This window comes from Lepus europaeus, chromosome 3 (genome assembly GCF_033115175.1).
Source record: "Lepus europaeus isolate LE1 chromosome 3, mLepTim1.pri, whole genome shotgun sequence".
Classification (NCBI taxonomy): Eukaryota; Metazoa; Chordata; class Mammalia; order Lagomorpha; family Leporidae; genus Lepus; species Lepus europaeus.
This window is the reverse complement of record NC_084829.1, coordinates 33710217-33725461: the sequence shown is the minus strand read 5'-3', so window position 1 is coordinate 33725461 and position 15245 is coordinate 33710217. Positions and strand designations below refer to the sequence as shown.

The 15245-nt window shown below is 40.8% G+C and overlaps 1 pseudogene; it reads right to left on the bottom strand.

Annotated features, from left to right (window-relative positions):
- Positions 1–380: 380 nt before the first annotated feature.
- LOC133756504 (ferrochelatase, mitochondrial-like) lies at positions 381–14702 on the bottom strand (annotated as a pseudogene).
- Positions 14703–15245: the final 543 nt, after the last annotated feature.

Below are 15245 nucleotides of genomic sequence, written 5' to 3'. Positions count from 1 at the left end.
TGATTTTAAAACTCATTCCTTTAATGACTTGGTGGCATTCCAAATGGGAAAATCCACACAGAGAGGAAATATAGTGGATTCTTGAGAGATTGACAAATTAAAAACCATGTAGTAAGGATTTCAGAGTTGGTTCATTGGAAAACAGTTTGTGCCCAATGGGACACACACAAGGGTACTTCAAAAAGCTCATGGAAAAATGTAATTGTTTACTACCAAAGCATTCAAAACCCATATATAGTATATATGTATATGCTATACCTTTTCTCTTAATTCTCTGACGACTCCTCACCTATCTCATCTGACTTCCTTGCTCTCTATACACACATTGGAAGTACCAGGAGGTGGCCATTGTCTAATCCCAGTGGGACCGTTGGGCAAGGTCACAGCTGTTGATGGGTGAAGAAGGATTTCATCTCCCACAGACAGGCTTTACACAGAGCAGACAACTCAGTCAAGGGCTTGGAACCCAGCTCCTTCAACTGGATGTGGGAGTGCACCAGATCCACCAGGCCTTAGAGAACAAAGCATTTCCGTGAAGATACTCTGCTCTTATGAAGTTGTCTACTCCACACTCATTGACTAACATTGAGGAGTACTTGATATTCAATTCCTACAAAGTGTCAATGTAATCACCGATAAATATTGTTAGAACTCCCCCATTCACAAAGCCCTTTAATGACCTTGTCTGTTTGAGGATCCAACCAGGACTCAGACCAATCTTGTGCTGCAGAAGCAGCTGGTAGGGGTTGGAGTAACACAGCCTTTCCATGACTCTGGATGGTGGCATCTACCTATTGAGGATAGGGGTCCCTTCTGTTTCCACGTCAGATTGGCAGAAAGTGAAAAAAGAACAGAACATTCACTTCCCTTTCTTCTTAAGTGGAAAATGGTCCAGTTCTTTCAGAACAAGGTCTGGAAAACACTGGATGAGGACAGGATGTGTGGGCCACAGTCAGTAGTGCTCCACCTCATGGCAAGCTTCTTTCCTGCCCCAATACAGTATCTGTAAATTCCATTTAAGCTGCTGCTCATGGTAGAATAACAGTACTGGGGTACTGTGTGAAAGCAACAGCCCTTCCTTGTCCCTCTTTCTCCATTTCTTTAGTTTCTTCTTCAATTAAAGCATGGGCATTTCCAGTATCCAATAAAAATATGTGCAAGGCCATATGGGGACCAACTCATCAAGGAACTTCACCCTGCCTTCTCCTTGTTTGGAAACCCACATCCTGATGGGGGACCCACCTTCACTCCTGTGGTACTGCACTTGGATTTTGGAAATTTGGCATTTGAACACAATACTGCCAGTCCACTTTGGAAATGTCCTGGACTTTCAGTGCAAGAAGAGCCTCAGAAGGAAGTGGTGAACGTCTGTGAGGGTTTCAGGGCCTCTTGTTCAGCATTAATATCACAGTCTTCAGATTCCTTATTTCCAGCTGGACTTGAGGTTACGCGCTTTTGGCACATTGGGTTGATTCTGTGTTGGTGGCTGTGGCTGTACCTGGTTGGCACCTCTGTGACTGATGTGCCCTGAAGCTGCCCACAGCTTGCAGGGTCACAGCCATATGTGGGCTGACTGAAAGCCACAGCATCTTCTGCTATTGAAGTTTCAGAAAGACAAAAGTAGCTTCATTTCACCTGTGAGAAGTTAAGCAATTTCCCCAAATCTGCAACACTAAGTTATGGTACAATGAGGAGCAGATTAAAGGTCTCCTGACATGCAGTCATCTTCCCTCCAGCCCTGTACTCTAACATCTTCACACATATACCTGTCCACACAGCTCTGTCCTTAGTCAGAGGTGATGGCTCCCACGAGGTTCAAATCAGAACAGAACGGTGCTGATCAGCTCAGCGGTGGCTCATGTCCCACCCTGATGAAAGTGCTACAGCTGTAAGGTTCAAAACTTGACAACACTAAATTTAAAACACTCTTTATGTGTTTCTGAACAGGACCTTCACTCTGAATGTCTGACCAGCAACTGCTGGTGCTTTTCATGTCCTATGCTGATTGGCTCTCCAAATTATCATTACTCAGTACAATCCCTAAGCCATGAGTATCTTGGTTTCTATTATTTGAGATGTGTCTGGGTCAGAGTTGTCACTGGGACTTGCCTGCTCCTCTGGCAGCCAGCCCCTCCTGCTCCCCAGAATGCTGTGTCTGTGGCTCCTCAGAAGCTCCTGCGTGGCAGTTCTTACTGTGACACTGCTTGTGCTGCACTCTCCTTTGTCTCTGGCCAGGGACACCAGACGTAAGTGCATACACTGGATGTTGGGCCCTTATACCTGTTTGGATGGTGGGAGAGGAAGGCAGTTAATTTGTCACTGTGCCCATGATGTGTTTCTTAAAAGGTTGTGGTGTGTTCTTCAATGACCACCTATCTTTATCCTATGAATCCTAAATTATTTCCCCCATAAAGAACATGGTACCTCCTCTATCTGTAAGATCGCATAAGAGACCTTCCTTGTCCAGGCCATTTCTCCCAACTCTCCTCCAGTCTCACCCTTCTGACCTTCACCACATTTCCTCAGCTGTGAGTATTGAAATGGATTCTCCTAAGGTAATTCCCAGACATCACTGCCCCTTACTATGAGTGGTGCCCCCAAAAAGGTTCTTTTGAATATTTTGTAGGGGACTAAAAGGAATTTGAAGGATCCTAAAAGAACCAGTTTTATGCGCTCAACACACTCTTTGGAGTTGATGTCACTCCCTTCAGATAGGATGCATCATGAGTTGCCCTCTGTTAGCTCCTTCCTTTTCTTCCTGTTTATAAAGGGTTTATAAAGGTTCTCTGATAGGAGTTGAGGTTAGTGTTCTCTAGTGGAAAGCACCTTGCTGCTGGAGCAAAGATCTTGAATGTCTGCGATGACTCAATAGATAAGGAACATCTATGAATGTTCTTTGAATCCTTGTAAAACTTAAAGCATTATCTGGAATCCTGGTTGAGGTGAGAGCTCTTTACAAGTTTATATGAGACTTTCAGTATATTAGAGTCTATTATGTCTCCAGATTCTCTGGCTGAAGATCAGCAAGAGGGTTTCAACTGATGGAGCATAAATTGTATCAAATTTTCCTTTTGTAAGTAAAAAATAGAACAAATTCAGTAATTTCATATTGATCTACATACCCATAGACAGTGGTACAGAGACAGTGAAGGTTGTTAACATCCCCCAGAGCTAAAAGTCAGCAAGCAATCAGGGGAACTCATTGACCTTCTGATCCTACCCCAGATTTCATGGTTTTTCATCACGCTCTGTTTTCCTCAATGAACCCTGTCCAGTTTCCTCTATCTTCACTTCCTCCCTATTCTGCACCCAGTTGTGTCATTCCCATTACTGAAAATCCCTGATTTCACACAGATCCTCAGTACTATTGGAAATCCATCAGAGGAGAGGACATGATGAAAATCTCCCTCTTTCTGAATATTATCTTTTCCTTACTTGTGAATACTTCTGACTAGAAGCAGGAGAAAGAGAAAGTTTGTCTCAAGCTGTGCAGGAAGTGGGAGGGATAAAGCGTGTTAATGAGAACAAATGAGAATGAAAGCTTGAGTCCTCTCTTGCTTTTCAGGGTTCCCACAACGAATACTTATTTTTTCCTGCACTTTAACAATTTTCTTTCTCTTTCTTTCTTTTTTTTTACAGTTACAGACGATACATTTCATAATTACAACTTTAGGAACATGGTGATTCTTCCCTCCATGCCCTTTACTCCCCCCACACTATCACACTCCTGCTCCTCCCTCTCTTATTCCCGCTAAAAATCTTTTACTAACATCTATTTTCAACTAATTCTATACAAATATGATTAACTCTATGTAAAGTGAAGAGTTCAACTAATAGGATGAAAAAAAAAAAAAAAAGCAAACACCCACTACTGTTCTTCAACAATCAAGAGGGCTGTTCAAAGTGATTGCTTCTCAAAGTGTCAATTTCACTTCTATAGATTACATTTTAGGTGCCCTATTAGTTATCAGAGGTAAGGGAGAACATATAGTATTTATGCCTTTGGGAATCGCTTATTCACTAAGTATGATGTTTTCCAGTTTCATCCATTTTGTTGCAAATGATCAGATTTCAGTTATTTTTTCCGCTATGTAATATTCCATAGCTTACATATCCCATAATATTTTTTCCATTTATTAAACTTTTATTTAATGAATATAAATTTCCAAAGTACAGCTTATGGGTTACAATGGATTCCCTCTTCCCATAACTTCCCTCCCGCCCGCAAACCTCCCCTTTCCTGCTCCCTCTCCTCTTCCATTCACATAAAGATTCATTTTCAATTCTCTTTATATACAGAAGATCAGTTTAGTATATATTAGGTAAAGATTTCAACAGTTTGCTCCATATAGCAACATAAAGTGAAAAAAACTACCATCGGAGTACTAATTATAGCATTAAATACCAATGTACAGCACATTAAAGACAGAGATCCTACATAATATTTTTTTTAAAATTAATTTTCTATGCCATTTCCAATTTAACACCAGGTTTTTTTTTCATTTCCAATTATCTTTATATACAGAAGATCAATTCAGTATATAATTAGCAAAGACCTCATCAGTTTGTACCCACACAGAAACACAAAGTATAAAAATACTGTTTCAGTACTAGTTATAGCATCACTTCACATTAGACAACACATTAAGGACAGATCCCACATGGGGTGTAAGTACACAGTGACTCCTGTTGCTGACTTAACAATTTGACACTCCTGTTCATGGCGTCAGTAATCTCCCTAGGCTCTAGTCATGAGTTGCCATGGCTATGGAAGCCTTTAGAGTTCGCTGACTTTGATCTTATTCCGATAGGGTCATAGTCAAAGTGGAAGTTCTCTCCTCCCTTCGGAGAAAGGTACCTCCTTCTTTGATGGCCCCGTTCTTTCCACTGGGATCTCACTCACAGAGATCTTTCATTTAGGTCTTTTTTTTTTTCCATGGTATCTTGGCTTTCCATGCCTACTATACTCTCATGGGCTCTTCAGCCAGACCCGAATGCCCATAATTTTTTTATCCAGTCCTCATTTGATTTCCAACTTCATTCCATTATGATCAGAGAATATGCATAGTATGTTTTTGATTTATTTGAATTTGCTGGGACTTGCTTTATGACCTAGCATGTGGTCAATTTTAAAGAACGTTCTATGCACTGGTGAGATTAAGGTATATTTTGCCACTGTAAGATGGAAAGTTCTGTAGATATCTGTTAAGTCCATTTGGTCTATAGTGTTGATTAACTCTGTTGTTTCCTTGCTGTTTTTCTGTCTGGTTGATCCATCCATTGCCAATAGAGGGGTACTGACGTCCCCCATTTGATTGTATTTGAGTCTATGTCTCCTTTTAGATCGCTTAATATTTCTTTTAAATAGCCAGGTGTCCTGTATTTAGGTGTACATATGTTTATAACAATCACATCTTGTTGAATTGATCCCTTAATCAATACATAGTGCCCTTCTTTGTCTCTTTTAATAGTTTTTGTGTTAAAGTCAATTTTGCTTGATATTAGCATGGCTACACCAGCTCTTTTTAGGTTTTTGTTAGCATGGATTATCTTTTTCCTTCCTTTCACTTTCAGTCTGCAAGTCTCTTTCTTGGTGAGAAGTGTTTCTTGTAGGCAGCAAATAAAATAAATGAGTTTTTAAAATCCATTCAGCCCGTCACTTTTGAGTTAGTAACTTTTGAGACTTAGTAGATTTTCCTACTCTCTTATCAAAGAGGCAGTGATCAACATTGTTGAAAGCTGCTGAGGAAATTAAATGATGGTTGAGAACAAGCCACAGGATTGAAGAATTTTAAGGTTACTGTTAATTTTTAATTAAGATAGAGACTTGCACAAGAGCTGTGACATAAGGCAGAAAGCAAATGATTATATTCAGGGAGTTTTTAATGTAGTATTCTAGGGAGTAAATTCTAGGACACCACAGCCAGATTTCCTAATTTCCTCTGTTTGCTTGACTTGTCATGAAACATGTGACCATGGGCAAGTCAATTAACCCCTCTCTCATTTAGTTGCCTCCGTTGTTTGAGGATTAAAAGAGATGATGAACAAGGCATTAGATACAGTGCCTCCACACTTACTTCAGTGCAAGCACATCCTTTCTCTTGCAGGTGTCGCAGATGCTGTCTCTAAAAGAGCTCTCCAATCCAACTGCCTCATGCTTGCAGCAGGCTACTTCCCTGGCACTACCTGCCATTATCTTGAACTGGATTGTCCCAGCAGCCTCTAATCTCATCCCTTTCCTTCTACTTTTTCCTTCTTCTGCAGCAAAGTTATTCTCTGTCTTGTCATCACATATGTCTTAAAACATAAATGGAACCTTGTCTTCATTTTGAAACCTCTTGGGTTTGCTTTTAGAATTTTGGTTTTTAAATTGGTATTGGCCCATTTTCCAACTAAATGCAGAGCACCTCCAAGAGGATAAAGAGTGTGACCTGTAGTTAAATATATCAACATTTTTGCACTCCAAACCAGGAATCTTCATATTTAGGATACAAAGACAAAAAACAGCTTTCCAGTATATTTTCATACTAACAAAATGGACAGTCAAGTGTTAGAATAAATATATAATAAAATCCAATATAATTTGCTTCAGAAAAATGTCCCACATTAAGCTAACTACTAAGCTAATACACAGCCATGTTTACTATAAGTTATGGTTTGAGGATATCAGATAAGTAGGTTGTGGGGTCACAGCTATCACTACCATCAAGTAGAGTTACGAGTCTCACAATTTCAGCGAATTATATTCACAGAAGTTGCATATTGCCATTCTAAAGACCTTTTCCATGACAATACAGTTGTCTCAGTAGTGATTCTCACTGTGGGAAACACAGTTATGTATAGTTCCAAAGTTGTGTGTCCATTGTTCTAGGCTAACAGAGAATAAGTGTTCCCTTATTCTCACCATATCTTTTGTGGGAATCTTTGCACCTGTGCTCAGTGTTAATTAATTAATGCCACCACTACCATTTTCCTATCACGTCACTGTCAGTGTTCTGTACTTTATTTTTAATGTCAGATGCCTCTGATGTATTTATATTATTGGGTTATAATCTCTATCACATATAGAAATGCAATATGGTTTTCTTTTCATTAATGATTTGGTAGTCTATATAATCTTTACTAGGTTGTTGCAAGTATGAACACATCTCAAACTATGCCAAGTCTTTGTTCAGATTTATCGATTTCCTAGCTTCATAATAAGCTCTGTCAACTGATTTCTTACATAGATGTGGATTCTGAAGTCTCTTTAAAGTACAATAATCACAGAGTTCAAAAAAGTGTTTGCACCTACTCGTCATTGGACAAGATTCTTTAGTCAGAATTTTTTTTAACTTTTATTTAATTAATATAAATTTCCAAAGTACAGCTTAAGGATTACAATGGCTCCCCCCCATAACTTCCCTCCCACCTGCAACCCTCCCCTCTCCTGCTCCCTCTCCCTCTCCCCTTCCATTCAAATTGATGCATTTTCAATTATCTTTATATACAGAAGATCAATTTAGCAAATATTAAGTAAAGCTTTCAACAGTTTGCACCCACAAAGAAACACAAAGTGAAAAATACTGTTTGAGTACTAGTTATAGTGTTAATTCATAATGTACAAAACATTAAGGACAGAGATCCTACATGAGGAGTAAGTGCACAGTGACTCCTGTTGTTGACTTAACAAATTGACACTCTTGTTTATGGTGTCAGTAATCACCCTAGGCTCTTGTCATGAGTTGCCAAGGCTATGGAGGCCTTTTGAGTTTGCTGTTTAGTCAGAATATTTCTTTTTTTTTTTTAACTTTTATTTAATGAATATAAATTTCCAGTGTACAGCTTATGGATTACAATGGCTTCCCCCCCCCATAACTTCCCTCCCACCCGCAACCCTCCCCCCTCCCGCTCCCTCTCCCCTTCCATTTGCATCAAGATTCATTTTCAATTCTCTTTATATACAGAAGATCAATTTAGTATAAAGATTTCAACAGTTTGCACCCACATAGAAACACAAAGTGAAACATACTGTTTGAGTACTAGTTATAGCATTAAATCAAAATGTACAGCACATTAAGGACAGAGATCCCACATGAGGAGCAAGTGCACAGTGGCTCCTGTTGTTGACCCAACAAATTGACACTCTAGTTTATGGCGCCAGTAACCATCTTAGGCTGTCGTCATGAGTTGCCAAGGCTATGGAAGCCTTCCAAGTTTACCGACTCTGATCATATTTAGACAAGGTCATAAAAGACAGAGTGAGGATAGTAACCAATGATCCTAAGAGTGGCATTTACCAGGTTTGAACAATTATACAGCATTAAGTGGGGGAGAGGACCATCAGTACACACATGTTGGGAGTAGAGCCATTGGTGGTAGAGTAGAGGTTATGATTACAAAGGAATGAGGCCCAAGTGCACTAGACAGGGCCTAGAACAAAGGACAGAGTCATTATTAGAGGAGCTAAGAAAGGTGCTGTCTAAGCTACAATTAAGTTTTCTGATTGAGAGGCAAATAGAACCTGACAGAAGGGGCTTGATAATAATCTGTTGGGCTTTAGGCCTTGTAAATTCAGAGGCCCAGACCTATCTATCTCTTCACATGGGGTATATCCTAAGGGAGGTGTGAACCTCCTAGGGGAAGGCACTCTGTTGACTTTCATTACTTGGCTGGCCTGGGAGGAGAGCTGGCCAGGTAAAGGCAGGGGGCATCTCTAACAAGAAATTTACAGTTCTGCCTGCAATGTTGCTGACCCTACTTGACCATCCCCTCAGCTGCAGTGGTCACTTTGGAAGTTGGGCTGAGTGAAGGGCTTTTCAGCTTAGAGCCAATAAGATCTGTGGCTCTGACCTGGGCATCCTTCGACTCCAGGGCAGGTCCATTTCCAGTGATCCAACTCTTGGCAGAGCTGCCAGGGCTCTTCACAAGCTGACTTCTGCTGAAGCCCAGGCTTACCACATTGAAAGCCACTGCAGTGGACTGGCCTGTTGGGTCTCCTTGAGGGCAGATCACTGTACAGATCAGCCATTAATAGGCCTGCCACCCATTGCTTCTGATGCCGAGCTTTCCTTTCCTCCTGGTTTGTGTTAAAGCAGACCAGAGGATGCAAGTCAAGGGAGTGCCCGTTTCCCATCTCTAATCTTCGGTGGCCTGAACTACAAGTCTATAGTCACAGGCATGTTCTGTAGTAGTTTTTCTAAGGTAGACAATGCCCATGAGGAAAATTATATTCTCACTTTAAAACTTTCTTTCCCTTTGGTCTGAAAGGGAGGTTTTTTCTACTTACTGTATACTTCGCTGATGGCGAAGTGAATCTAGCTATGAGATTATTATTTGAGTTCTTATTTTGGCTATGCTATTGCAGAAAAATGTTAGCCATCTCTTTTATAAGGTCTAAAGATTAAATTGTGCATCCTACAGATTCCTTCATAATAGAATTAGTTTCCTACCTTGAAGAGAATAGAGAAATGAAAGAACAAGTTGGGCTTAGAATAGAGAAATGAGGGAGCAAGTCCTAGATCGCTTGCTGACAATAGCAATATCACATGAATACTTAGCAAACCGTTTCAACCATTAGATAACAACTTAAGAAAACATTTACCAGAAGGTCCAATGCCTTCTATAAATTTTAAGAATCATGTATTTGAAAACACCTCTTAAATATCTAACATGGTGTAGTTTGTTTAGCCAGTAAACTTAAGCACAACCATCTAAAATGTTTTTAGTTTCTTTCTACCAACAAGTCTAAAACATATGATACACAGATTCAGGTCCCACAAATTAAAATGTATCTTTGATTGATTTTAGCAGCTTAAATTTATGGACAATCTTATCTATAAGCCATTTAAAATAAAACTCTTAATAAAATTTTCCCATGTGGACATACAATATGTACACACATATAATATAGCATAATAGACCAATATAGCAATTTTAATAATAGCTTTTAAAATCTTTAACTCTTTTTGTAGATTGCCAATTGATTTGAATTGCTTTTTCTTTTTAGTAACCTCAGTTAACCATACTTTCTCTCAGTTGGTACTGTTAATACATTATTGGCTTCATCTGTTTATAGAGCCATCCCAAAGTACTGAATACAATAAAAGTGGCTGGAAAAAGTCCATAGGAACCTATAGGAGGACAGCTAAACACAGAACCAACAACGCTTTAGTTTTATGAGCAGCAGATCATATATAACTGTGGATGACAAAAGACTTTAAGTCGCCATGTTTAAAATTATAAACTCATCAACCAACAAGAGGCACTTGCTTACTTCACAGTATTTTTGAAAGCACCTGTAGGATTTTACAAGTATTTAACCCTTTAAGCCTCTGGGGCTTTCTCATTAAGATAACTATCATGTCTAGTAACACAAGATCATTAGACTTTTTAATTCTCAAACATTTGTATTAATAGCATTTTCCATTATAGAAACTTAAAGTCTGGTACCACATCACATCTTGACAGTACTTCTAATATACTCCAAATAGACTGATTAGTTGGTGTCTCTATAAGATGAGAGACATAGGTCCTTCGATTTTTTCAGTTGGGCCCAAACTGGAAAAACCAAAGTCCAGGATTTACTGGAAATTTTAGAGACCAGATTGTTTGAAACTTTGATTTTTTGAATGCCTGTCAAGAATGCCAAGAAGGCTCAAAATCCAAAATATCTGGTTGAAATAAGATTTCTTAAAATCATGACATAACATAGACCAAATTTGATCATTGTTACAAGGTGATTATTCAAATTTTTGAAAAAAGCACATATTTAAATAACCCATAGCTCTTAATAAAAATTCAGCTGTTTTTGAACAATTAGAATTTAACAGACATCAAGAGAACATAATAGATTACTTTAACACATTGCTTTAACAGAGCATCAGAGTTTAATTCTATGTCAAAGAGAAATTGAGCTTCCTGTGATCTTTTGCTGTGAGGTTTCCTTCCTTTACCTTCTTTCATATTGGTGACCATGTTTCTGTGTTTCTGTGTGTAACACATCTTTAAGCATCTTTTGCAGGGCAGGATGAGTGGCAACAAATTTTTTCAGTTTCTGTTTGCTATGAAAAGTTTTAATTTCACCTTCATTCACAAATGAGAGCTTTGCAGGATATAGTATTCTGGGCTGGCAGTTTTTCTCTCTTAGTACCTGGGCTATGTCTCGCCATTCCCTTCTAGCTTGTAGGGTTTCTGATGAGAAGTCTGCTGTGAGTCTAATTGGAGATCCTCTGAGAGTAATCTGACGTTTCTCTCTTGCACCTTTTAGGATCTTTTCTTTATGTTTCACTGTGGTGAGTTTGATTACAACATGTCGTGGTGAGGATCTCTTTTGGTCATGTTTATTAGGGGTTCTATAAGCTTCCTGTACTAAGATGCCTCTGTCCTTCTCCAAACCTGGGAAATTTTCTGCTAGTATCTCACTGAAAATGCCTTCTAATCCTTTCTCCCTCTCCATGCCTTCAGGAACTCCTAGAACCCGAATGTTGGGTTTTTTAATAGTATCCTGTAGATTCCCGACAATATTTTTTAGATTTCTAATTTCTTCTTCTTTTCTTTGGTTTGCCTGTTTCCTTTCCTGTTCTCTGTCTTCTAAGTCTGATATTCTCTCTTCTGCTTCGCCCATTCTGTTTTTAAGGCTCTCTAATGTGTTTGTCATTTGATCTATTGAACTCTTCATTTCATTATGATTTCTAGTCACTATCAGAGTTTCTTGTTCCAGTAGTTGTTTCATTTCATTTTGATTCCTCCTTAATATTTCACTTTCAAGAGAGAGATTTTCTATCTTGTCCATGAAGGATTTCTGTAGTTCAAGAATTTGTTTTTGAGAACTTCTTAATGTTCTTATCAATTTTTTGAGATCCGCTTCTTGCATTTCTTCGATCTCATCATCTTCATAATCTTGAATTGGGGTGTCTTTTTCATTTGGGGGCGTCATAGTTTCTTCCTTGTTCTTGTTAGCTTGGTTTTTGCGTTTGTTGTTTGGCATGTTGGAGATATTTGGTTTCTTCACTGTGGTGTTTTTTCTTGTTACACTATGGCTCTATATTAAGTGGACTGTCTGCTTTCAGTGGAGCCTTAGAGGCTTGAGATGAGTGTGGACTGAGAGCTGTGTTTGGTTCCTCAGGGCTGAGGGTGTGTCAAAGATGACACTCCCAGGTTAGGTGTGGTAAATCTCTTTCTTTTTTTGATTTAAAAGGGAAGTAATTCCGCACAGCTGAACGTAATTGGAGGTAGTTAGCAGGCAAATGATATACCCACAGGAGCCAGAGATCGGAAGCTCTTTCCCGAGGGCCACACAGGGAATCTCTTTTGCCCTCAGTGTGGGCTCCAATTCTCCTGCAGTCTCCCACTGGGTTGCCAAGTTAGATGCTAATCTCCTGTTATTTCACCCCTCCCCACAGAGTCAGGTTTTTCTGCTAGGCTCAGGGCTGGTGCAGACCTGAGGTCGCCCTGCTTATGACGTATGTCCAAAATGGCGCCTGCTCTGTCTTGCTCGCCTTTGAGAGGTGAGCGGAGAGAGAGAAACTTGTGTCTGTATCGGTCACTTTTTTTTATTTTTTTTCTCTCTCTCTTCTAGTTAGCCTGGTGAACTTTTCCCCACGGAGTTTCAAGCCTCGTTCCCTCTAGCCTCCTCTTTCCGCTTGCCTGCTGGTATCTCGGGCTATGGAGGTTCGGCTCACCTCGCGTTCCAGCGCTGGTGCGTTGAGTCTGCCGCTGGTGTCCCGAACTTGGGCTCCCACGCTCTCCACGCAGGTCCACTGTGAATCACTAGTTCCGGAAGAGTTTCCTCTGCTGTTTCATCCGCTACTCTTCCTTGACCCTGCAGTATCTCCACTTATATTGAACTTTCTCTCCCCCCGGACTAAGTGTGCTTCCTGCCTATTCCGCCATCTTGCCGTCTCCTAGTCAGAATATTTCAACATAGATAACATCCTAGGAGGAATTAAAAGCCAAAACTTCACCTTTTATAAGAAATTCAAAATATTGTATGTATAACAGTTATATAGGGACAATATATAAAATTTATAGTTTGCAATAAATAATTTAAGGCACTGTAACAGTGGTTATTGAAGCAATAACAAAATATATCCCTGGTTCAAACTCTTATGTTTTGTCTCAATAGTCATTACAAATCAATTTTAAGTGTTTTGCCTTTAGAGGTATGTTTCTCAAAAAATGTGCTTTTTTAGGATCAAGATTTTCATCAGACACAACACTGGGGAATCTTCAGTGTAATTCTCATCTGTTTATAATTAACTCTGGTTCCTTTCTCATGCATTCTTCTTCAGGTGGTTTACATCAGTGGTTCTCACCAGGGGACAGTTTTATATCCTACTCCCTACCTTTGCACCCCAAATCCCTCCAACAGGGAACTGTTGGCAAGACGTCAGGTCCACAATTTCAGGAGTGCTGAGCTGGAAACACTGGTTTACACTGTGCTGATTCTAAAACTTTTAGATTCTCATGTTAATACAAATATTCACTCCACAATTCAGTTCTGCATGGCTTATTTTACCTCACTTCATTATAGAACAAAGTAATAGGAAACCAAAACTACAGTTATAGAAATTCACCCCTCTCTTATTGAAGCCATTAGATCGGTGTAAATTCAATACCTTCATTTTAATTTTTGTAACTCCGTGCAATGTTGTTCAGTTTTTTGTGCATTCTTAGTCATCACCTTAATCTGTCACCTTTCTTTTATTTATTTATTTATTTTTGACAGGCAGAGTGGACAGTGAGAGAGAGAGACAGAGAGAAAGGTCTTCCTATTCCGTTGGTTCACCCTCCAATGGCCGCCACGGCTGGCTCGCTGTGGCCGGCATACCGCGCTGATCCGAAGCCAGGAGCCAGGTGCTTCTCCTGGTCTCCCATGCGGGTGCAGGGCCCAAGCACTTGGGCCATCCTCCACTGTACTCCCCGGCCACAGCAGAGAGCTGGCCTGGAGGAGGAGCAACTGGGACAGAATCTGGCACCCCAACCAGGACTAGAACTGGGGTATCGGCACCACAGGCGGAGGATTAGCCTATTGAGCCAAGGCGCCGGCCAACCTGTCACCTTTCAATAACTTGCCTTTATAAGGCATCAGTAGTGTCGACTGCCACAAATATTTTCAGTAAGATGCTTAAACCTCCTGCAGAATTCCCACATGCTGTACCACTGGTCTTGTCAGATGCTCTCACCTATTTGTGCCACTTTTAACCATTGGGTTAATTTTGGCAAACTTACTGGGATCATTTCTCATATTAGCTAAATAAAAAGCAAAAATTTAAAAATTTACGTTTATATAATACATTCAAGCACAGATACACACGTGTATGTATGTTTGCATGAATGGAAACTCTGGGGACACGTGTGATGGATGAGCCCGCACAGCTCTGAGACACATCCTTACCCACACTTCAACTGGTTTGAATTTTCAAAGTAATTTGGAATCAAATTTTTAAAAGACGGGGAGACCTTTGCTTTTGAGATTTGGACATTCATTTAAAGGACTGCAGACCTGTGTTAGAATCAGAGTTAGTCTCCTGACGACTTCTCAGTATTTTACCATCACTTGCTGCAAATCTGAAATCCCTACAAGGACTGCAGGACTCCTCAGTACGTGGCTACGGCCGAGTCTCCGAGTCTCCGTACTCCACCCTCCTGTCTCTCTGCGCCATGGGCCCGGCCTTTTCCTGGTTGTGCTCTGCCATCTCCAGTTCCTTGAGGAAGTTCATCGGCCTTGGGACGTCACATTTCCTCTCCCTAAACGTTGCTGCCTTACACACACACACACACACACACACACACCCCACTCCTAGCTCACTCCAGTCTAACCTTCCGTGTCCCACCTTAGAGGTCGGTCCTCACAGGGTCATCTCGGCGCCTCGTTGCTGCCTTACACACACACACACACACACACACCCCACTCCTAGCTCACTCCAGTCTAACCTTCCGTGTCCCACCTTAGAGGTCGCTCCTCACAGGGTCATCTCGGCGCCTCCCGCGGCCCAGGTCAGCGCCATTGTTGTCTGTGCTGGTCTTGCACGCCCCTCACATTGGCATGTGTTCGGCCTTCGTCCGCCACGTTTAGTGCACTTTGCTCCGCGAGGGGAGGGGCAGGTCCCTTGTTCTCTTCTTGGGGTTCTCGGGGTGGACACAGGCCGGGCACTGCGCGGACACTGCGGCGTTGTTCAGGAAGGAGGCGGATGCCTTTCAGGAGAGCAGAGCCCTGCGGTGAGAGGAGGGCGGTGGGGTCCCCGCTGAGGCAGCAGCAGCAG